At 41.9% G+C, this 25039-nt stretch overlaps 2 protein-coding genes across 8 annotated transcripts in view; both read right to left on the minus strand.

The window, feature by feature from the left end:
* The window catches only part of LOC127919131 (zinc finger protein 501-like), a 100553-nt gene that overhangs the window by 39422 nt on the left and 36092 nt on the right, over window positions 1-25039 (minus strand). The window lies entirely within an intron of this gene.
* The window catches only part of LOC127919130 (zinc finger protein 260-like), a 56294-nt gene that overhangs the window by 17262 nt on the left and 13993 nt on the right, over window positions 1-25039 (minus strand). The window lies entirely within an intron of this gene.

The raw sequence follows: 25039 nt of genomic DNA on the forward strand, positions 1-25039 counted from the left end.
GATTCCTTGAATAGGAAGGAATATACTCCAACACAGAGCGCTCTTGTTAGTAGCCTAAAGTCAGTTTAATTTGAAGACTGTTGAAATGAATTAGACCTTCTCCAATTAGCCTACTTTCAGCACCCATGTGTTGTTCATCTCCACGGCTACCGCTTCATAGTAATGTAAGTTGTTTAAATTACTTGAATATGGCTTATTGTGAGGTCAATAACTATGTGCAATGAAACCTTGTTTTCGTAGTCCGCGGGCACGGATATTTATATATATACAGTTGAAGTCGGAAGTTGGAGTCATTAAAACTAGTTTTTCAACCACTCCACAAATTTCTTGTTAACAAACTTTAGGTTTGGCAAGTCGGTTAGGACATCTACTTTGTGCATGACACAAGTCCAACAATTTCCAACAATTGTTTACAGACAGATTATACCTTCAAACTCAGTGCCTCTTTGCTTGATATCATGGGAAAATCAAAAGAAATCAGCCAAGACCTCAGACAAAAAATTGTAGACATCCGCAAGTCTGGTTCATCCTTGGGAGCAATTTCCAAATGCCTGAAGGTACCACCTTCATCTGTACAAACAATAGCATGCGATTATAAACACCATGGGACCACGCAGCCGTCATACCGCTCAGGAAGGAGATGCGTTCTGTCATCTAGAGATGAACGTACTTTGGTGCAAAAAGTGTAAATCAATCTCAAAACAACTACAAAGGACCTCGTGAAGATGCTGGAGGAAACAGGTACAAAAGTATCTATGTCCACAGTAAAATGGGTCCTATATCGACATAACCTTAAAGGCTGCTCAGCAAGGAAGAAGCCACTGCTCCAAAACCACCATAAAAAAAGCCAGACTACGTTTTGCAACTGCACATGGGGACAAAGATTGTACTTTTTTGAGAAATATCCTTTTGTCTGATGAAACAAAAACAGAACTGTTTGGCCATAATGACCATCGTTATGTTTGGAGGAAAAAGGGGGAGGCAAGCCGAAGAACAATATCCCAACCGTGAAGCACAGGGGTGGCAGCATCATGTTGTGGGGGTACTTGGCTGCAGGAGGGACTGGTGCACTTCACAAAATAGAAAATGATGTGGACAATGATGCCAAGCATACTTCCAAAGTTGTGGCGAAATGGCTTAAGGACAACAAAGTCAAGGTATTGGGGTGGCCATCACAAAGCCCTGACCTCAAACCTATAGAACATTTGTGGGCAGAACTGAAAAAGAGTGTGCGAGCAAGGAGGCCTTCAAACCTGACTCAGTTACACCAGCTCTGTCAGGAGGAATGGGCCAAATTTCACCCAACTTATTGTGGGAAACTTGTGGAAGGCTACCCGACATGTTTGACCCAAGTTAAACAATTTAAAAGCAATGCTACCAAATACTAATTGAGTGTATGTAAACTTCTGACCCACTGGGAATGTGATGAAAGAAATTAAAGCTGAAATCACTCTACTATTATTCTGACATTTCACATTCTTAATATAAAGTGGTGATCCTGACTGACCTAAAACACAATTATTAAGGGCTTTTTGCAAATGTCTGCTGATTGTCTGCTTAATGTCTACTTAATGTCCGAATGTGTGAATATAAACGCAACTTTACCCCGGGAGTAGGCAGATTATCTTCTTCAAACAACAGTAAAACTGATTGACTTTCTTCCTTCTTTCCATCTACTACACGGTTTAGTGCTCCAACCACTCCTGGAATCTTCTGCTCAAGACGATGAACCTCAATATATAACAAAACCCCAGATATAACACCCTTTAATTGCTGCTCTGCTCCGAAAAACACAATGCTTTCTCCTTCTGCTCTTCTGAGATGCATGAAATCAATACAAAACCACTACTGGTCACTCTGACTGACTACCTTTCCTAATGGCTCCTTCACCATCTTCCTGGCCTCAAATTATCCCCCCAAAATACAGAATTGTTGATGAATCGCGCTCCAAAAGAAACCGATGTTCGTTTACAATATCACAACGGAATGTATTACAATGTATAACCGTCATGCCTCAACTGGGAGAAAGAAGCAAGTCATTCACCCGCCATTTGTTCCTCAAGACCGTAACACAACGACACGCGGATAATTGTAAGCATCAACATTTTTAAAAACGTTTGTAATTTGATAAGGTTGCTATATTAATGATCCGTTTCCATTAATGTCGCAAACTATTATTTCTCTAGGTTAACATAAGAAACTCTGCCTGGATACATGCCTGCTAGCTAACATTAACACTAACTTACAGTGCCTTGCGAAAGTATTCGGCCCCCTTGAACTTTGCGACCTTTTGCCACATTTCAGGCTTCAAACATAAAGATATAAAACTGTATTTTTTGTGAAGAATCAACAACAAGTGGGATCTACTTCATGCATAATTAATGAACTTACACATCATTAATGAATTAGAAACGAGTGCGAAATTGGTTTTGGCAATTAAAACATAAAGGAATTTAGAATTCCTCTATCATATTCGCAGTTTTCCCTTTAGCTCTTTCCAGTGCTTGTGTCAAACCTATGACTTCAACCAATTGAGCTGACGCTGGTTGTGGAATGATGGCCGATTCCAGGGTCACGTGTGATCCATCCGGAAGCTGCTGTACCACTGCATATGCGGCTATGTTCCCATCTTCTCCTCTGTAGCAGCATCCATCTGTGTACAGCCATAGGTCAGGGTTGCTGATTGGTTCATTCCCCAGGTCTGGTCTCAGTTTCAATTCCTGTGCCGGCTCGTTCCTCACAGGAGTGGGGCAAACCTTCTTCTGCGTTGAGTGCGTCGGCCATGTTTTTGTCAGTGTTGACAAATGTGATGTGTGATTGTGTGCATTTGTTCTGTATTTTCGTTTTTCTTTCGGCGCTGAATGTGAACTCTTTGCTCATCAGGTATGCTGCGACTCCATGATGGGTGTGGATTTCCAATGGATGACACATGACCAGGTGAGCTGTTTTTTCAATGGCTTTCGCAACTGCAGCCACATATCTGGAGCATGTGGTTTGGCCTATTTCAATGTGGTCCAATTTAGAGGAGTGATACATCAGCACTCTTCTCTCCCCCTCTTGTTTCTGAAAAAGGACTGATGACGTAAACCCTTCCTTTTCAGAAACATCAAGATGGAATTTGTTCTTGTAGTCTGGTGCAGTTAAAGCCGCAGCCACTGAGAGATCGGTTTTCAACAGTGAAAAAGCTAATGCCTCAGGAGTCCAAACCAGAGGAGAGTGGAGGTTCCTGGGCCCTGCCTGTCGTACAATCTCCCTCAGAGGTTCAGTTCTTGCTGTGAAGTCTGGGATGTGTGTACGGCTGTAACCAGTCAGTCCCAGAAATGACAACATGCCTGACAGAGAGAATCGAATCTCTGTGGCTTTTGGAGAGGCCAGCGCCTTCTCCAGAGATTTCTCTGCCCAAGAAAAGGACAGTTCTTCGACAGGACTGGACTTTGCTCTTCTTTACCTTGTATCCCTTGACTGCAATGAAGTCCAGTAACGATTTTGTCATCTGTAGACAGAGATCTGAAGTGGGAGCCCCCAACAACAGGTCGTCACATACTGGATCAGAATCACCCCTCTGGAATTTTCAGCTCAGCCAGGTGAGTCTTGAGGATATGGTTAAAAATTCCGGGGAGCACCTGTACCCCATTGGCAAAACTGAGTAAGTGAATTGCTGTCCCTCATAGGTGAATGCAAACAGTGGCTGGGAGGCTTCATCCAAAGGGATGCTGAAGAAAGCATTAGCCAGGTCAACGACAGTGAAATACTGGTGTGTTGGTGACAGGTTACTCAGAGTGATGAGGGTCAGGGACTGGCAGGTCTATGGGTGCAGTGACTTCATTCACTGCTCGGAAGTCTTGTACCATCCGGTATGTTTCTCCACCAGCTTTCAGTACTGGTAGAATGGGTGTGTTCCATGGTGAGATGGTTCGATAGATGACCTGAGCACCAAGCAGTCCACCAATGGTTGGCTCTATCCCCTTGATCTGGTCAGGCTTTAGACGATACTGAGCTCGGTAAATAGGAATCTGGCATGGGTCCAACAGTGTAATGGAGACTGGAGCCACCTGTAGTTTACCAACGTCGAAAGGGGTGTGTGTCCATATTCTCTCGTCTATGGTAGAGAGCAAAGCTGCAGTGGATGGCTGATCTGTGTAAGGCTTGCCATGGTGTCTTGGCAGGGCCAGTCTCTCAGGTTGGCAGTGCTCTTCAGTATCTACTGTCATAAACCTCCACATTTGCTCCGCGGTGGCTTTGTGCAGGCCAGGTGTTTGGGTTGGTTCCCACACAAGCTTCGATGCTCGTCTGATCATTGGGCCCAGGCTTCTGGCTTGAACCCCATTCCCTACAGCTAGAGTGACATGGGGTGCTGACTCTTCCCTAGAAGGAACCATGATTCCAGATAAGGTGGTAGAATGACCAGTGCTGCAACACCTTCCTGACCGCAGACAATGGTGCAACATCTGATGGATGGAGTGAGATGCATCATGTTCTCCTCCCAGTCGTCAGTGTATGGGTTGATGTCATCGTCGGTTACATTTAGTGTGCAGTGGAGTTCAGCCTGAGGGGTTTTGTATGGATGTAGTGCATAGATCTGTGGTTTCAGTTGGTTGAATTGGAATTGAATCGCCGGAGTCCCTTGGCCTGTCTCCAGGCATTTCAGCCAGTAGATTTATTGAGTTTCTGAAAGAACGGGGGCTGGGATGAGGGGTAGCATCAACAACCTAGCAGGGTGAAGCGGAGTTGAGGCAATGGGGTCAACAGAAACCTCTACCCCCTTCTCAGTCAGATAGATGGAACATTTCAGTCTGCATAACAGATCCCTTCCGAGGAGGTTGATTGGACAATTGGGACAGTATAGGAACTGATGTTTCAAGGCTGATTTGTCCCAGGTGAAAAGTAACGGAATGGTTTTGCTTTGTGCTTCGGGTGTTCCTGATACCCCCACCACCTGTATTGATTCCGAAGAGAGTGGTTGACGGGTTCTTATGGCAGAGTAGGTGCATCCTGTATCTACTAGAAACTGGTGGGTTACTCCTTCCACCTCACACATGACGGTTGGTTCTGTGTGAAGAGGAAAAAGCTGGCCCCCCTTCCCGTCTGGTGGTGGTGGGCACCTTCACGGCCATGGGGCATATCCGTCAGACATGCCTTGGAAAGACGTTGGTGGTTGCTGGTTTTGGTCTGGTGTCTGGTGGTTGTAAGCGGGAGTAGGGGGAGCCGCTCTTGGTAGATACGTCATTGGTCTGGTTCCACCTCTTGCTCTTGGGGCGTATCCTCTTCCCCTGTTATTCATCCAGTGCTTTTGAGCCGCTGTCATTGGATGTGGGCACTGGCGAGCCATGTGCCCAGCCTGCTTGCAGTTGAAGCAGTTCCCCCATGGCACAGAGTAGCGTGTTTGCTGTCCCCATGGTGAATGATAGCCTGGTGTGGGTGCTTGATAGTATGGAAGTGGTGCCATCGGGCTGGGTTGTAATCCTTGTTGAGGAAGCGGGGGAGGTCCCTGCAATGGAGGGTGTTGTTGTTGTATCATTTGGGAGATGGTTTTCTCAATGATCTGTGCGATGTTTGGATGTTCTAACAAGTAATCTAACAATTCCCCAACAACTACCTAATACACACAAATCTAAAGGGGTGAATGAGAATATGTACATATAAGTACATGGTTGAGCAATGGCCGAGCGACATAGGCAAGGTGCAATAGATGGTATAAAATACAATATATACATGGGGTATGAGTAATGTAAGATATGGTAAACACGATTAAAGTGGCATTGTTTAAAGTGACTAGTGATCCATTTATTTAAGTGTCCAGTGATTGGGGCTGAATCTAGGCAGCAGCCTCTCTGAGTTAATACTTGCTGTTTAGCTGTCTGATGACCTTGAGATAGAAGCTGTTTTTCAGTCTCTCGGTCCCTGCTTTGATGCACCTGTACTGACCTCACCTTCTGGATGATCGCGGTGTGAACAGGCAGTTGCTCGGGTGGTCTTGTCCTTGATTATCTTTTTGGCCTTCCTGTGACATTGGGCGCTGTAGGTGTCATGGAGGGCAGGTAGTTTGCCCCCCCATCTGTAAAAGTTTGTCAGGGTCTTGGGTGACAAGCCAAATTTCTTCAGCCTCCTGAGGTTGAAGAGGCGCTGTTGCCACACTGTCTGTGGACCATTTCACTTTGTCTGTGATGTGTCGGCCCAGGAACTTAACTTTAATTTCAACTGGCTGTCTTGTTCAGCTTCAGAAAAACTGTCACGCCCTGGTCAAAGTATTTTGTGTTTATCTTTATGTATTGGGTCAGGCCAGGGTGTGGCATGGGGTTTTTGTATTGTGGTGTGTTTTGTCTTGGGGTTTTGGTATATAGTGGGATTGTAGCTAGTGGGGTGATCTAGCAGAGTCTATGGCTGTCTGGAGTGGTTCTCAATCAGAGTCAGGTGTTTATCGTTGTCTCTGATTGGGAACCATATTTAGGCAGCCATATTCTTTGGTTGTGTTGTGGGTGATTGTCCTTAGTGTCTTTGTTCCTGTCGCTGTATTTTAGTTGACAAGTATAGGCTGTTTCGGTTTTCATTACGTTTTGTGTTTATTCGTATTTACGTTTGTTTTCATTAAACATGGATCGCAATCTACACGCTGCAGTTTGGTCCGACTCTCCTTCACCACACCTAGAAAGCCGTTACAAAAACAGTAAATATGTCACTTGAAACATCGTTTTTTTGTAATTCATTAGACAAAAGAGAAGAGTTTGACCAGTACAAATTCATATACAAACTTTAAGTTTCATTGGCAGATCAATTTAGTTGGCTTGAATGTGGTTTTCCAAACACATTTATTATCAATGACTAAAATAACAAATCTAGTTTTGAAAATACAATTTAATAAACACATGTAGTCAGTCATTTCATAGCCTGTTTATCATTAAAGAAATAATAATTTAGTAGTAAAAAATGATCCCAAACTGATCATCACAACATCTCTATCTGATACATGTTGTGTCTACCAACACCTTAATTGGGGAGGCCAGGCTGTGGGAATGGTTGGAATGGTATCAAATACATCAAACACATGGTTTCCATGGTTTCCAGGGGTTTGATGCCGTTCCAGCCATTATTATGAACTGTCCTCCTCTCAGCAGCCTCCATTGAGATCATATCTATTTCAATGAATAACAATGCAACTGTCTACACTTCACTTCCATGGCTTTGTGAAGTCCAGGAAACTGATGCTGGATGCTGGTTGGGCCAAGTGTGATTGTTCTGGGTGTCTAACATACCTCAACAGTTTGAATAAAATAGGAATCAATTGAATGCCCGTGGTCAAGTAGTTGTTGCTACATTGAGAAGGTTTTGAGGGAAGGCTGTTCTACTATACATAAAAGTGTAGGTTAACATCAAGGATAAACCGATATCACAATATGCCTTGCTCATATCTATATCAAACAAAATCAATATCATATCTAATTATCTATATTGGTTCTCACCACAAATTGTTTCATTGTGAGTTCAACCTTAAGGGCAAATCCAAGTTAATATCTTTTCAATAGAAGCTAACAAAACACAGCACAACTGACAAGGTGCCAACTGGGCACAAAATGGTTGAATCAACGGTGTTTCAACATAATTTATCAACGTATTGTGACGTGGAATGTATGTGTAGAATACTGTACATTAGATTTGCAAAAGCTGTTGTTTTGAGGTTCAACCACAGGATTATGGCATCATGTTAACCAATTTTCAAAATAGTGAAACCTTGTATAAATAGATTGAATATATGTTGAATTTGTACCTTTGAAACAACGTTAGATCTTCAACTTTATATCCACTATCAGAAAAGACAATAGGCTGGCCAGCACCTCCTAGTGGAGAGTTGATTAATCTACAGCTATCCTTTTGGTCTGTCATCCACGGTGGACAAATTTGAATGAGTAGGTGAGATGATATCATCTTACCTGAGGCAAAGCAAAACACGTGATTGGCTGTTCAAATACAGCTCAACAGACAGTAATATTGATTGATTTAATTAGTGATTTTTCGGACTTTGTTGATTACATCTGCCAATAACTCACCCCCAGACTGTTTTTCTGGTCACTCAATGACATTCAAGATTGGTGCCTCAAACTCCCTCCCCCTCCCTCGACTTGATAACACCTGTTCAACTCCCGAATGCGGGACTTGGTGGTTCACTATGAGCAGATGAATATACAGGAAGTAGACACTTCTCGATTCTACCAGTGAAATGAAAATGTGCTAGTTCTATGTGCTAGTTCTATGTGCTAGTTCTATGTGCTAGTTCTAGCTTGTGGTTAGGATAATTTTGATGTTTATTACAAAAAACGTAATGTTGTTCATATACTAATGACTATATGCCACGATAGAGCCAGGGTGAAATTCCCCTTTAAACTGTAGTTGTTACATTTCTTCAATGCAGGATTCCACATGCAGGAGTTAGTCTGTAGCGGGGTGTGTCTGGTTTTGGGGAGGGAAATATGGCGAGGCGGAAGTGCTGTTAGATTCTGATGGCTTGCGGTTGAGTAAAGTTGGTAAGAATGAATGGAAAACGGTGACAATGAAAAATGGAACAAAAATACAACAAGTTGTAAACAAACATCGTGTTTTTTTGGAGTGCGATTCATCAACAATTATGTATTGTTGGGAGATCATTTGAGGTCAGGAAGATGGTAAAGGAGGCATTAGGAAAGGTAGAGTCAGTCAGAGTGACCAGTAGTGGTTTTGATTTCATGTGTCTCAGAAGAGCAGAAGGAGAGAGCATTGTTTTTTGGAGCAGGGTACCGATTAAAGGGTGTTATATCTGGAGTTTCGCTGGAAGAGTGGGGAGTGTCTGCCTATGTTGTGAAAATATTCAGTCAATAATATTTCTCACATTCACATTTCTCGCCTGTGAGTTCCAATATACTTTTATTACAGAGTAATATCAGCCTTGCTTGTTCATGAAAACAACTAGGATAAAGTAATCCTTCTCACCCCCCCGCCCCCTTAAAAGATTTAGATGCACTATTGTAAAGTGGCTGTTCCACTGGATGTCATAAGGTGAATGCACCAATTTGTAAGTCGCTCTGGATAAGAGCGTCTGCTAAATGACTTAAGTGTAAAATGTTAAAAAAACTAACTTTCCAGCCTTGGCACACACTCTTTATACAGGTTTCATCTTTACGTCACACACATAGAAACTCCTCTTTATGTTAATGATTATCCCCTCTGGCATTGAGCCACCATTATCTTTTTGCCTTGCACTAATTTTAGTTTGGTTTCATATTAGGACATGGAAACATTAGAGCCATACAATGATTAAAAAATAAACAGTCATGGTCAGTCCCCAGACAGGTGCATGTCTAATGGGGTATAATGACCCAGACACACACATATATATATATAGTGCACTCATCCAGCTGACGACTACAAAATGTGTAATGGACACATATGTACTGGAAGATTTCAATACCTACTGATGTGATGCTGGGATATGTGTGATACGCAGTGAGAGCTATTGTGAATAAACCACTGCAGTTATGACATTGATAAAATAATGGCCATGTATCAAGTGTGTGCAGACGGAATATTTTAGGTATTTATTAGGATCCCCATTAAACGCTGCAAAAGTATCAGAATTGTTCACTTCTCTCATTGACTTGTCAAACCCAGGCTTGGTCTGCTTCACAAGCGTTATCTGAAGTCTCGCGTTGTTACGTCTCTGGGTTGAGAAACTGGTTGTGGGGGAACAGGAAGTTCCGCGCAGGCGCGCATTGTTCACAATAAAGGACACGGCAGAATTGTGCAGTCGAGACAACTTCTGTGTCCGTTTCAAATATATTACTACTGGTATGTAATAGTACGTTATAATATCGAAAAAACATGTCATAATATGCTAGATAACAAATACGTCAAGGTATTATCACGTTTGATGAAGGTTTTATGTGGTATTTTTGTGTCAAACCGCGTGAGTGAACGTGATCTCTTTATTTTTACAAGTCACATAGTTATAGACTTTGGGTTAGTCTGAGTGGGTGTTTATAATTTTCTCAAGGTAATTTCATAAAGGGTCAAACTATTTGAGATTTCTGGGTTCGTTTTACATGTCGTTTTTGGTTTTGTGTAAAATTCACGAGATGGTAAAATGGCGGTTCCCCCTCGGTCTGCATTAACGCACTTCAGTGCAGCAAGAGAGACAATTTTACGGTTGCGCTACTGTTTTGGAGCTAAATGTAATGATGATCAGTTTTCTACATGTGTACTAATATTCAGAGACGTTCAGTTGTATCTGTCTATCTATAAATGTTACTATGGTGTGAACGGAAATACTTTTGGTTTTTGACTGGAATAATACAATGAAGACGGTTATTCAGGAAAATGGTACATAGTGCTGCCTACAACATATCTTGTACAAAATGTTTTTTGAGGCATTTATGTGAATTCAGGAAATCTACTATAGAATAATTGCATTTCAGTTGTGTAGCCTAATTTCAAGTGTATACTTTGTCTAGCTGATCTATTGAAATGAGATCAGTTCTTGTCTTGGACAGCAGTTCACCAGAGCTGAGTAACGGCACCTCAAATTTCTACTGTTTGAGCTCATGTTCCTCTTATAGAATATTAGCTCAACAGTATTGTGTAGCTCCTACACCTAAATATAAATCATATTTTTAGATAATAAAGAAAGTCTTGCAGTTCTGGGACTAACTTTTGTGTCCGTTTCTTTTTATTACTACAGACCGACTCAGATTACGTCTGAGGCCGGTAACATCAACAGTGACGACAAACCCAGCCTGCCTCTCTCCTTCCACACTGAGTCCAAACCTACAGTCACTGGGTCCTGATTGTGACAGTGGAGCCCAGTTTGCACTGCAGGATCCAGAGATGGCATCAGTGAAGCTGGAAGACTGCAGTCAAACACTGGAGCTGAATGTCAACATTAAAGATGAAGAAGAGGAGGAGAAGATTGGGAAATCTGTTTCTCGTGGTAAGCACAGGTTCGACAAAAACAACACAGAGTTACACATGGGATAAACAAACGTACTTCAATAACACAATAGAACAGTCTATATGCTGTGTGTGCAAATGTAGTAAGATTAGGGAGGTAAGGCAATAAATAGGCTGTAGTGGCGAAATAATTACAACTTAGCATTAACACTGGAGTGATAGATGTGCAAGTAGAGATACTGGGGTGCAAAATAGGAAAATAAATAAAAATATGGTGATGGGGTAGTTGGGTGGGCTATTTACAGATGGGCTGTGTACAGGTGCAGTGATCGGTAAGCTGCTCTGACAGCTGATGCTTAAAGTTAGTGAGGGAGGTATGTCTCCAGCCTCAGTGATTTTTGCAATTCGTTCCAGTCATTGGCAGCAGAGACCTGGAAGGACAGGCGGCCTAATGAGGAGTTGGCTTTGGGGATGACCAGTGAAATATGCCTGCTGGACCGTGTGCTATGGGTGGGTGTTGCTATGGTGACCAGTGAGCAGAGATAAGGTGGGGCTTTACCTAGCAAAGACTTATAGATGACCTGAAGCCAGTGGGTTTGGGGACCAATATGAAGCGAGGACCAGCCAACGAGAGCATACAGGTCGCAGTGGTGGGTAGTATATGGGGCTTTGGTGACAAAACAGATGACACTGTGATAGACTACATCCAATTTGCTGAGTAGAGCGTTGGAGGCTATTTTGTAAATGACATTGCCGAAGTCAAGGATGGGTAGGATAGTCAGTTTTACGGGGGTATGTTATTCAGCATGAGTGAAGTAGGCTTTGTTGCGAAATAGGAAGCCGATTCTAGATTTACTTTTGGTTTGGAGATGCTTAATGTGAGTTTACAGTCTAACCAGGCACCTAGGTATTTGTAGTTGTCCACATATTCTAAGTCAGAACCGTCCAGAGTAGTGATTCTGGACGGGCGGGCAGGTGTGGGCAGTGATCTGTTGAAGAGCATACATTTAGTTTTACTTGCATTTAAGAGCAGTTGGAGGCCACGGAAGGAGAGTTGTGTTGCATTGAAGCTCGCCTGGAGGTTAGTTAACACAGTGTCCAAAGAAGGGGATGAAATTTACAGAATGGTGTCTATGTAGAGGTGGATCAGAGAATCACCAGCAGCAAAAGCGACATCACTGATATATACAGAGAAAAGAGTCGGCCCGAGAATTGAACCCTGTGGCACCCCCATAGAGCCTGCCAGAGGCCCGGACAACAGGCCCTCCGATTTGACACACTAAACTCTATTGGAGAAGTAGTTGGTGAACCAGGCAAGGCAGTCATTTGAGAAACCAAGGCTGTTGAGTCTGCCGATAAGAATGCGGTGATTGACAGAGTCGAAAGCCTTGGCCAGGTAGATGAAGACGGCTGCACAGTACTGTCTTTTATCGATGGCAGTTATGATATTGTTTAGGACCCTGAGCGTGGCTGAGGTGCACCCATGACAAACTCGGAAACCAGATTGTGGAGAAGGTACGGTGGGATTCTAAATGGTCGGTGATCTGTTTGTTAACTTGGCTTTCGAAGACTTTAGAAAGGCAGGGCAGGATTTCATGATGAACTGTTTCAATGAGAAGGTAGATGTTATTTCATGCTACTTACACTTGCATGGTTTGACACCAGTTTTTACAGCAGGATCCAGAGATGGCATCAGTGCTGCACCTAAATATAAACCATATTTTTAGAGAATAAAGAAAGTGCCAGAACTGTCAAGACAATAACTATTGAAAAAACAGTACAGGCACCTATTTCAGTCCAAGTCAAGCACTGAATTAGATAATTGAACAATAAGAAAAATATTTCATAGAGAGTAAAGAAAGTGCCGGAACTGTCAAGACAACTTTGTGTCTGTTTGTCATTGTTACTACAGGACGACTAGAATTATGTCTGAGGCCGGTAACATCAACAGTGAGGACAAACCCAGTCTGCCTCTCTCCTTCCACACTGAGTTCAAACCTACAGTCACTGGGTCCTGATTATGACAGTGGAGCCCAGTTTTCACTGCAGGATCCAGAGATGGCATCAGTGAAGCTGGAAGACTGCAGTCAAACACTGGAGCTGAATGTCAACATTAAAGATGAAGAAGAGGAGGAGAAGATTGGGACATCTGTTAGTCATGGTAAGAGCAGGTTCTATCTAACTAAGTTTGTTGTTCATTCCAGCTTCGCACGGTGTATGAAAAGTTGCAGTAGAACTGTTTCATGATGAACTGTTTCAGTGAGAAGGTAGATGTTATTTCATGCTACTGAGACTTGCATGATTTGACACCAGTATTGCCAGCATTGGTTTTATTCACTGGGCGATCTGGAGTGATCAGAGAGTAGACTGAAGAAGTGTAGTAAAACTGACAGTGTTTTTAAATTCTATGAAATGATTCTGTGTAGTTTCTAACCCTTTTGTGATAGTGAGTGGAGGATGATATGGCTCATCATTTTCATGACTTGTGAGATTGTTTTAGATTAGTTTTATTCCCCTTTTGTATTGCGCAGCCTACTGATATGAATTACGTACAGGTAGCCTAGTGGTTGGAGAGATGGGCCAGTAATCGAAAGGTTGCTGGATCGAATCCCTGAGCTGACATGGTAAAAATAAACTCGGCAAAATAAGAAACGTCATCTTACAGTCAACTGCGTTTATTTTCAGCAAACTTAACGTGTAAATATTTGTATGTAAAATAACAAGATTCAACAACAGACAAACTGAACAAGTTCCACAGACATGTGACTAACAGAAATAGAATAATGTGTCCCTGAACAAAGGGGGAGGATCAAAATCAAAAGTAACAGTCGGTATCTGGTGTGGCCACCAGCTGCATTAAGTACTGCAGTGCATCTCCTCATGGACTGCACCAGTTTTGCCAGTTCTTGCTGTGAGATGTTACCCCACTCTTCCGCCAAGGCACCTGCAAGATCCCGGACATTTCCTGGGGGAATGGTCCTATCCCTCACCCTCCGATCCTACAGGTCCCAGACCTGCTCAATGGGATTGAGATCCGGGCTCTTCGCTGGCCATGGTAAAACACTGACATTCCTGTCTAGCAGGTGTGATGTGTTCGGATGTATCGATCCTGTTCAGGTGTTGTGGTCTATTCCAAAGGCCAAAATCAACATCCTCGCGAATTCTATGTAAAGGAGATGTGTGCCGGAGGAGGCAGCGGCAGCTACCAATTTCTCCAGTGCTTAATGTGTAAATTGGGAGGTGCTGGAACCAAAACTGAGCCCGAGAGTGTTGACCTGCGGGTCTCCGAGGTACCAGAACACATTAAATACAGAAGTTACAGAAGTTACACACATGAAGTACATTTATTGTAGCCTGGAGTCCTGGAAAAATGTGGCCTTTTATAAACAGATTTCATGCAGTTCTACATCATTTTAGATGACTGGGGACTTTTGAAGAACATTTTTTAATACCTCACAAATGACCAAAATGACAGACTACTTTGACACTGACAAACTGAGAATCTGAGGTCAATATAAACGACCTTGTCTCTAATCCATCAATAGTCTAGGCCAGGTGTGAGGAGAAACACATTGTACAATATGAGGGGGTCCTAAACAAGCTTTCCAGTTTCACTGACTCACCCAATGATGTGCAGCTCACTCACCAGACAAAAGCTTATCTCTTGCTTTCATTTGTAAAACTGTGCTGTTGGCTCAATAGGCCTATTTGGAAGTTGATAACTTGGAAACACACAAACAGACTTGTATTTTATTTTCAGCAGGATCCATTTGCTTTACAATCTGTGTTTTCCAGTGATTGGATTAGAAATATTGCTAAAGGCCTGTTTTGGCTGTATGCTGTTAACTAACAGATTTGCCACATGTTCCTGACTGTAGAAATGCCTTGTGATTTGGCTACACACAATCCACAACTAGGGCTATTTTATTTAAATTAGCTATTGATCCTCTGTAGCTAAATAGTCCTGGTGTTGTATTGGGAATGATTTCATTTCTTTCTGAACAGACTGCAGAGTCCTGCAGCACCTCAACACACTTCCCACAGCTATTATTCTATCAGGAAATACACGAAGAAGTGCAATGCTGGAGAGATGAGTTTCCGTCTCACGTCTATAACAACACAGAGAGGGAGTGAGATCATAGAAAGTGAATCTCATTTTAGTTCTGTGAGAGATACAGGTGTGCTTCTCTCTCACCACCGTAATGGCCACACCTTGGCCTAAATAGGCTACAATGTTGCACAAACCATAAACCTGGTTCGGCCCAACATCAATACATTCTTAGAACATCAGGCATGTTTTTTTATGGGGCATGATAATTACAGAGGAATCCAAATGTAATTACTCTTGATTGCTTTTATGCAGATTTTTGCGTGATGAAATACTTTTTCATGTCACAAGAGGGAGGCTACCTGATCCTGGCAAATGGGTTCTGGAACGAAAGACTGCAAAACTGAGAGGTGCTGGAAGATCTGGCTCAAATTAAGTGCCGCCCTTCTCGTATAATGAGGTAGGGCCATCACAAGGATCCCTGAATGCAACGATGGTTGCACCAAACCAAGACCGACCACAGCCAGTTGTGTCCAATGGGAACCGATGAGTCATAGGGGGCAGAGCCAAGCACGAGCTAGTACTGAATGTGGGAAATCTACTATAGATTCAGTTACGTTGCGTAGCCTAATTTATAGCGTGTACTTTGTCTAATGTGAGTTAATTCATGTTTTGTTGTCAATGCTTAGCTACCAGATCTATTGAACTGAGATCAGTCCTCAGCTCACCGGAGCTGAGTATCGGCACCTATTTCAGTCCAAGTCAAGCACTGAATTAGATAATTTAACAAAAATAAATATATTTTTATGTATATTTTTTGAAAATAAAGCAAGTGCCAGAACTGTCAAGACTCACTTTTTTGTTTTTTTGTCTGTTTCTCATTGTTACTACAGGACGACTAGAATTAAGTCTGAGGCCGGTAACATCAATAGTGAGGACAAACCCAGCCTGCCTCTCTCCTTCCACACTGAGTCCAGACCTACAGTCACTGGGTCCTGATTGTGACAGTGGAGCCCAGTTTGCACTGCAGGATCCAGAGATGGCATCAGTGAAGCTGGAAGACTGCAGTCAAACACTGGAGCTGAATGTCAACATTAAAGGTGAAGAAGAAGAGGAGGAGAAGATTGGGACATCTGTTTCTCATGGTAAGAGCAGGTTCTATCTCACTAAGTTTGTTGTTGGTTCCAACTTTCCACTGTGCATGAAAAGTTGCAGTAGAACTGTTTCATTGAGAAGGTAGATGTTATTTCATGCTACTGAGACTTGCATGGTTTGACACTATTATTTCCAGCATTTGTTTTATTCACTTGGCTGTCTGGAGTGATCAGAGTGTAAACTAAAGAAGTGAAGTAGACAAACTGGCAGTGTTTTAAAGTTCTATGAAATTAGTCTGTGTAGTTACTAACCTTTGTGATAGTAAGTGGAGGATGACACTCCCCTTTTTAGCTTTTATCTCTTACCCACTTTTAGAATAGTTTTATTCCCCTGTATTGTACAGCCTACTGATATGAATACATATGTCACCCGGTACAGACAGAAGAGGACTGGCCACCCCTTTGGGCCTGGTTCCTCTCTACATTTCTTCCAAGGTTCCTGCTTTCTAGGGAGTTTTTCCTGGCTACTGTGCTTCTACATCTGCATTGCTTGCTCTTTGTGGATTTGGGGCTGGGTTTCTGTGAAGCACTTTCTGACAACTGCTGATGTAAAAAGGTTTCATAATATATACTTTTGATTGACATGTATGTCACACCAACTGACTGGTTGTTCTGATGTTGTTCACACAGGAGACCATGTTGAGACATTCTCTACATCCAGAGAGCAACAGCAGGAAGATCACAGAGCTAAGAGGTCTCACCACTGCCCACATTGTGAGGAGATTTTCCCATTTCTATCAAAGCTAAAAACACACCTACAAATACACACTGGAGAGAATCCCTATTCCTGTACTGACTGTGGGAAGAGATTCACAACACCAGGAGCTTTGGCAGTTCATCAGAGAGTGCACACTGGAGGGAAGCCTTATTCCTGCTCTGACTGTGGAAAGAGTTTCTCTCTACTGGGCAACTTAAAAACACATGAACGTATACATACAGGAGAGAAGCCTTACTCCTGCTCTGACTGTGGACAGAGTTTCTCTCGACTGGGCCACTTAAAAACACATGAACGTAGACATATTGGTGTGAAGCCTTACTCCTGCTCTGACTGTGTAAAATGCTTCACAACATCAGCTGAGCTAAAAGATCATCAGAGAACCCACACAGGAGAGAAGCCTTTCTTCTGCTCTGATTGTGGAACTAGTTTCTCTCAACTTTCCCACTTAAAAACACATGAACGTATACATACAGGATTGAAGCCGTACTCTTGCTCTGACTGTGGAAAGAGTTTCTCTCAAATGGGCCACTTAAAAAGACATGAACGTAGACATATTGGAGTAAAGCCTTACTGCTGCTCTGACTGTGTAAAATGCTTCACAACATCAGCTGAGCTAAAAGATCATCAGAGAACACACACAGGAGAGAAGCCATACGTCTGCTCTGACTGTGGAATTAGTTTCTCTCAACTTTCCCACTTAAAAACACATGAACGTCTACATACAGGATTGAAGCTTTACTCCTGCTCTGACTGTGGAAAGAGTTTCTATCAAATGGGCAACTTAAAAGACATGAACGTATACATACAGGAGTGAAGCCTTACTCCTGCTCTGACTGTGGAAAGAGTTTCTCTCTACCAGGCACCTTAAAAACACATGAACGTATACATACAGGAGAGAAGCCTTACTCCTGCTCTGACTGTGTAAAATTCTTCACAACATCAGCTGAGCTAAAAGTTCATCAGAGAACACACACAGGAGAGAAGCCTTACTCCTGCTCTGACTGTGGAAAGAGTTTCTCTCGACTGAGCCACTTAAAAAGACATGAACGTAGACATATTGGAGTAAAGCCTTACTGCTGCTCTGACTGTGTAAAATGCTTCACAACATCAGCTGAGCTAAAAGTTCATCAGAGAACACACACAGGAGAGAAGCCTTACTCCTGCTCTGACTGTGGAAAGAGTTTCTCTCGACTGAGCCACTTAAAAAGACATGAACGTATACATACAGGAGTGAAGCCTTACTCCTGCTCAGACTATGGAAAGAGGTTCTCTCTACTGGGCATCTTAAAAAGACACCAAGGTAAACAAAGGAGAGAAGCCTTGTCACTGATCTGACTGTAGAGAACACACAAAGAACTGAACCTTACATCTTCCTTGAGGTTTTTAAGCTAACTAGATGGCACAATTGTGTTTTTTTATATTACTATATTACTTATAGCCAGGGGCCAACACCATTTACAAACAAAGCATTTGTGTTTAGTGAGTCCGCCAGATCAGAGGCAGTAGGGATGACCAGGGATGTTCTCTGTTTAGTGAGTCCGCCAGATCAGAGGCAGTAGGGAGGACCAGGGATGTTATCTTGATAAGTGCATGAATTGGACCATTTTCTGTCATGCTAATCAGAAAAAAAATTAAGGAATACTTTTGGGTGTCAGGGGAAATGTTTGGAGTAAAAAGTACATTATTTACTTTAGGAATTTGTGAAATAAAAGTAAAAGTTGCACAAAATATTAATAGTCAAGTATAGATACCCCCCCAAAAGTAGTTTACACCCCTTCATGCCTCCATGCTGTGTGTCAGCACTGCAGGCTGGTGGTGTGATGGTTGGGGTGTGTTTTCAGGACACACATTGGGCCTCTTGATAAAAGATGAGCAATGTTTGAATGCCACAGGATATCTAAACATCATTGCCAATCAGGTGCCTCCCTTCATGGCAGCAGTGTATCCATCTGCAAGTTGTTTTCTTCAGCAGGATTACGCCACAAGGCTTGTCCATGAATGGTTCCAATAACATTACACTGAATTCACTGTAATTGTGCATCTGTGGGAGGAAATGGAACGAGCTATTCAGAGTAGATCCACTCCCAGCCAACTTGACACAATTGTAGGAAGCGTTAGCGTCAACATGGACCAGCTTCCCTGTGAACCGCACACAACACCTTGGACAGTCCATGTCCTGACGATTTGAGGATGTTCTGAGGATAAAGGGGGTGTAACTCTATTAGGAAGGTGTTCCTAATGTTTTGTACACACTGTGTATATCAGATAAAGATGGTCTGATGATCAGTTTTCAGCTTTAGTTTGGGTGGATTATTTTATATTGCTAAACAACTTTGTTTAATGATAAACAATCTATGAATCGACTACTTGTGTTTATGAAATTGTATCTTAATACTAGATTCATTATTGTAGTCATTGATGATGAATGTATTTGAATATCTGTATTGAAGTTGATTGATCTGGTGGCAGGTAGCCTAGCGGTTAAGAGTGTTGGGCCAGTAACTGAAAGGTTGCTGGTTTGAATCCCAAGCCGACTAGGTGAAAAATCTGGCATTGTGCCCTTGAGCAAGTCAATTAACTCTTATTTGTCCTGTAAGTCGCTCTGGATACAAACATCTGCTAAATGACAAGATTGTAATGAAAAATAATGTTTGTACATTAATTCATGCTGGGCAGCCACTTTTTTTTCTCATGTATTTAATTAAATGAAATAAACTCAAGTGAAGTACTGTATATACAATATACAACATTACCACTTTGTTTACCCTGGCCAGAGGGACAGGACCATAGTAAACTAGACTATGTAGCTGCTGTTGTTAGTAGCCTACAGTTTCCATGCAATTACAGCATGTCAGATCGCTAATGAGGTGTATAGCTGCTACATTTATGCAAGAGGTTTTGCTTGTGTCTGTCGGGAGAGATGTGTTATCAGCTTGATAAATAACTAATGGAGGGAAGTGGAGAGATGTGTTATCAGCTTGTTAAATAACTAATGGAGGAAAGTGGAGAGATGTGTTATCAGCTTGATAAATAACTAATGGAGGGAAGTGGAGAGATGTGTTATCAGCTTGTTAAATAACTAATGGAGGGAAGTGGAGAGATGTGTTATCAGCTTGCTGAATAACTAATGGAGGGAAGTGGAGAGGCGTCTTGAGCTTTGTGCCCGGCCTGCCTGACATGGTCAAGAGACGCAGAGAACCTGCAGCAGCACCCCAATGTGACGAACAGCCCTTACAAAAATGTAAGATTGTAGTACATTGAAAAAAATACAGCAACAATATGTTTTCCCATTGTACTAGACCTAGGAATATGAAATGTTTATTTATAGCACAGGCTTAGAGAAAATGCACCTCTAACTAAATGTAACTCCAAAGGAACTGTAATTTAAGGGATAGTTCAATCAAATTACAAATGTCCACCTTGGTTTCTTCACCCTGTATACAATCCCAATAATGTGCATGTCAACAGTGAAGTTCTGAAGATGGAGGACTTTCAGTACAGCAGTGTTCCCCAATCCTGGTCCCAAAGGGTGTACATGTATGTTTTTGCCCTCACACTCACATACCTTATTCAGTTCAAAGGCTTGAGTTGTTTAGTTGAATCCAGTGTGTGTGTTAGGGGCAAAAACAAAACAGCTCACCTCTATGGATCCCCTGGACCAGGATGGGAAAACACTGCAGTACACAGCAAAAGGTGTGATGATTCAAAATATTATATCTATTTTACAGTTTGAAGTCCTGTATGTAAAATGACTTGGTTTGTATTCAGGGGATGAGGTACGTGCGCACGATTTGTGGTGTTTACTCAGGAGATGAGTCTCTGATTTTGGCAGCGCCATTCTTACACCTTCGCAGCATTGCACTGTGGTTCTTCAATGTTTTCCTGCTGCTGTTCGAACAGATAAAACATTTGTGGATCTTTAGAAAAATGTCTCCTGTATCTGTCGTTTCCATCACGTTGCAATGATTGTTTTGCTAAATGTTTTTGTTGTAGACTTGGCCCAATGGAGACCTGTCCAGTGATGCCATCTCTAGATCCTGCAGTGCAACAAGTCTCCACTGTCAATCAGGACCCAGTGACTGTAGGTTTAGAATCTGTTTTGAAGGCAGTGCGAAAGGAGAGAGGCAGGCTGGGTTTGTCCTCACTGTTAACCTGTCAACTCTGTCTGAGATCAACCTCTTCCCTTATGCAGGCCACACCCCCTCCCATTGTTACTGTGTGTATGATCACATTTTGAACAATGGCTTCCTAAAATGCGGTGGTGTTTACTAACCCACTAGGAAAGGTTCTGGTAGATGTGGACCATCACATGTGAGGTCACAGCTCTTTCACTCTAAACATTCATATCAATGACTCACCCTCAAATGGACCATCCAATACCAGAGTTCTCCAATACTATTTACATAATCAACTGGGCATTACAACAGTCTGACCCTCAATATAGTCCTGGGTGTATATTGAGCTCTAACAATGGGTCGTGGAAAAGGTCTGTGTTGTGGAATGATCAGAATTAGTTGGGTAACATAGATAAGATGTTTTATTTTCATGATATGCTTATGAGTTATTTCTCATAAGAATGTATTTTGTTGTACTATAGTGGTGGCCATTGGCAGTTATCTGTTCTATGTCAGGACTAAGTTGCATGGGCCGCAGAGAGGGGAGAGGTCAAGGGGTCATCATGTGTAAACATATCTTTTCTGTGTGCCAGTGACTCCCTACTTTTCTCATCGGGGAAAGGAGGGTGACAGTGTCTGGAATCATTCTATGCTCCCTCTTTGTTGACCTATAGGGTCACTCTCCTCTCCGTGAGTTTGTCCTCTGATTGGTTGTATTTAGAATTGGTTCTAAATGACAATTTGATGTACATCATAGGGCGGGGGTAATGTCTTGGTACAATTTTGTACCAAGGACGAGATAAGAGCTTTGTTTAGGAGACCAAACTGAACGATCATTTATAGCCCACTCTGTCTGACGAGGGGATATTCTCTCTGAAGTAAGGTTTTTCTTTGTGTAAGTTCCTAAGACCTGTGTTTTGTCATATCGTCTAGGGGGGGTGGATCTTTGCTATAAAGGATCCCATTTGCCATTATGTAGAGCACTCAACTGTTCAGTAGAGATACTGAAGTGTTGAAAGTCAAAATGCTATTGCAAAAGCTTAATTATTATTAAAGGTGAAGATTAAGCATAACTCTGACTCGTGTGTGATTTGCTCTCTCATCAGTTGGTAATTAAGGAAATTTCCACGACATCTGTTGAAATGAATACTGTAGTGGTGTAGAGAAAGGTAACACAAGCTTCCTCTCTGGTTCCATTCCCCCAATAGTAACTGGGTCATTACTGGATCGTGGTTGTAATGCCGTCCCTGGACATTTGCACCATGAAAAGACTAATAATGCATTACAATACTATGCTGACATATGGGATGGTTTTAAGAAGGTCGTACCATGGATTGTTTAGATCATTCATTTAGTATTTTAGGACATTAGGTATAAACATGATTAAAAATTATTTGATAAAATACAGAATTTGTCCTTTACTACTATATCTACTATATCCCATAGAAACACACTGAATGAAACGTTCATTAAAATACTAATGGTGAAAACTGATCAACACGTCATTAATATCTGATACATTTAGTATTTTATTAGGATCCCCAGCAGCTACTCTTCCTGGGGTCAAACAGGAAACACTAAAAATATATAATATATATACATAACAAGCTCTACATTTATCATTGAACAAAGGTAATTTAGTAATATAAAATAATCCACCCAAACTAATCACACCATCTTTTCTGATATACACAGAGTACAAAACATCAGAAACACCTTCCTAATATTGAGTTGCACCCCCTTTGTCCTCAGAACATCCCCAATTCGTCACGGCATAGACTGTCAAAGGTGTTGAGTGTTCCACAGGGACGCTGACCCATGTTGACTCCAATGCTTCACACAATTATGTCAAGTTGGCTGGGAGTGGATCTCTACTCTGAATAGCTCGTTTCATCTCCTCCCACAGATGCACAATTACAGTGAATTCAGGGAGCTGTTTTTGGAACCATTCCTGGACAAGCCTTGTGGCATAATCCTGCTGAAGAAACAACTTGCAGATGGATACACTGCTGCCATGAAGGGAGGCACCTGATTGGCAATGATGTTTAGATATCTTGTTGCATTCAAATGTTGCTCATCTTTTATCAAGAGGCCCAATGTGTGCCCTGAAAAACACCCCAACGCCTTCACACCACCAGCCTGCAATGCTGACACACGGTATGGATGCATGCAGTGGTGTAAAGCACTTAGTTTTTACCTAAGTCGTTTTTTGGGGGTATCTGCGCTTTACTATTTATATTTGACAACTTTTACTTCCCAAAAATTCCTCAAGAAAAAGAAAATGACAATTTTTACTTTTTTTACTCCAACGCCCAAACATTTTACATTTTCCCTGACACCCAAAAGTACTCATTACATTTTTTTATGATTAGCATGACAGAAAATAGTCCAATTCATGCACTTATCAAGATAACATCCCTGGTCCTCCCCACGGCCTCTGATCTGGCGCACTCACTAAACACAAATGCTCCGTTTGTAAATGGTGCTGGAGTGTGCCCCTGGCTATCTGCAATATAAAAAAACAACACAATTGTGTCGTCTGGTTCACTTAAAAAGCTCAAGGATCGTACCCATTTTTTGGTGACATTTTCACCTAAAATGACATACGCAAATCTAACTGCCTGTAGCTCAGCACCTGAAGCAAATACATGCATATTCTTGAGACCGTTTAAAAGGAAACAATTTGAAGTTTGTGGAAATGTGAAATTAATGTAGGAGAATAACACATTAGATCTGGTAAAAGATAATACAAGCAAAAAAAACTGTGTTTTTATTTTCTATCATCTTTGAAGAGCAAGAGAAAGGCCATACTTTCAGAAAGGAGTCTAGATGTAATTTAGATGTTGGCCACCAGATGGCAGCAGTGTGTGTGTGCACAGTTTGACTGATGCAGTGAAGAATTACATTACTGGACTGTATCAAGTCTGCCAGGAATTTGCCCAAATGTGCCGAATTGGTCATTTAAGTACATAACTATAGAGAACATATACAAATGCTATGGTATTAAATAAATGAAGTTTACACACTCCCAGAAATGTCATACATGACGGATCATTAGCTTATACACTAACCTTCACACATCTTGATGGCTGGGTGGGGTGGGTGTGGAGCCAGAGACAGCAGGGGTTCAAAATGTAGAACCCAGTTCCTACAGTTGAACATGAAAATGTATTCTATGCTACATTTTATCTGTGGGACCCTCAGGATGACATATCAGAGCAAGATTACTGAATGTAAGTACATTATTTACCTTCAGAGGTGAATATATCAAACCAGTTGCCGTGATAAGTTATTTTATTGTCGTGCACTCTCCTCAAACAATAGCATGGTATTTTTTCACTGTAACAGCTACTGTTAAATTGGTGACCGCAGTTAGATTAACAAGAATTTAAGCTTTCTGCCCATATAAGACATGTCTATGTCCCGGAAAGTTGGCTGTTGGATTCAACGTCATTCTAGTCACATTAGCGCACGTTAGCAACAACCGTTCCGGTTTAGGGACACCCAGAGGTTAATTTAAGGAATTTGAAATGATTCATACTTCTACTTTTGATACAACCAAATAATTTCAACTTTTTACACAAGTAGTATTTTACTTGGTGACTTTCACTTGAGTTACTCTTGCCACATTACAAATGGTAAGTCTTCTCTCCTTTATGGTTAGCTTGGTGTCTTTTCAACTGGCCCATTTGAGAGAAACTCTTTCCACAATCAGAGCAGGAGTAAGGCTTCACTCCTGTATGTATACGTTCATGTCTTTTTAAGTTGCCCAGTAGAGAGAAACTCTTTCCACAGTCAGAGCAGGAGTAAGGCTTCTCACCTGTGTGTGTTCTCTGATGAACTTTTAGATCAGTTGATGTAATGAAGCATTTCACACAGTTAGAGCAGGCATAAGTATTCACTCCTGTATGTATATGTTTGTGTCTTTTTAAGTGGCCCAGAAAATCTTTCCACAGTCAGAGCAGGTACAGCTTCTCACCTGTGTGTGTTCTCTGATGAACTTTTAGCTGAGCTGATGTTGTGAAGCTACACAGTCAGAGCAGGGGTAAGGCTTCACTACTGTATGTATAAGTTCATGTTTTTTTAAATGGCT

This window comes from Oncorhynchus keta, unplaced genomic scaffold (genome assembly GCF_023373465.1).
Source record: "Oncorhynchus keta strain PuntledgeMale-10-30-2019 unplaced genomic scaffold, Oket_V2 Un_contig_15847_pilon_pilon, whole genome shotgun sequence".
Lineage (NCBI taxonomy): Eukaryota > Metazoa > Chordata > Actinopteri > Salmoniformes > Salmonidae > Oncorhynchus > Oncorhynchus keta.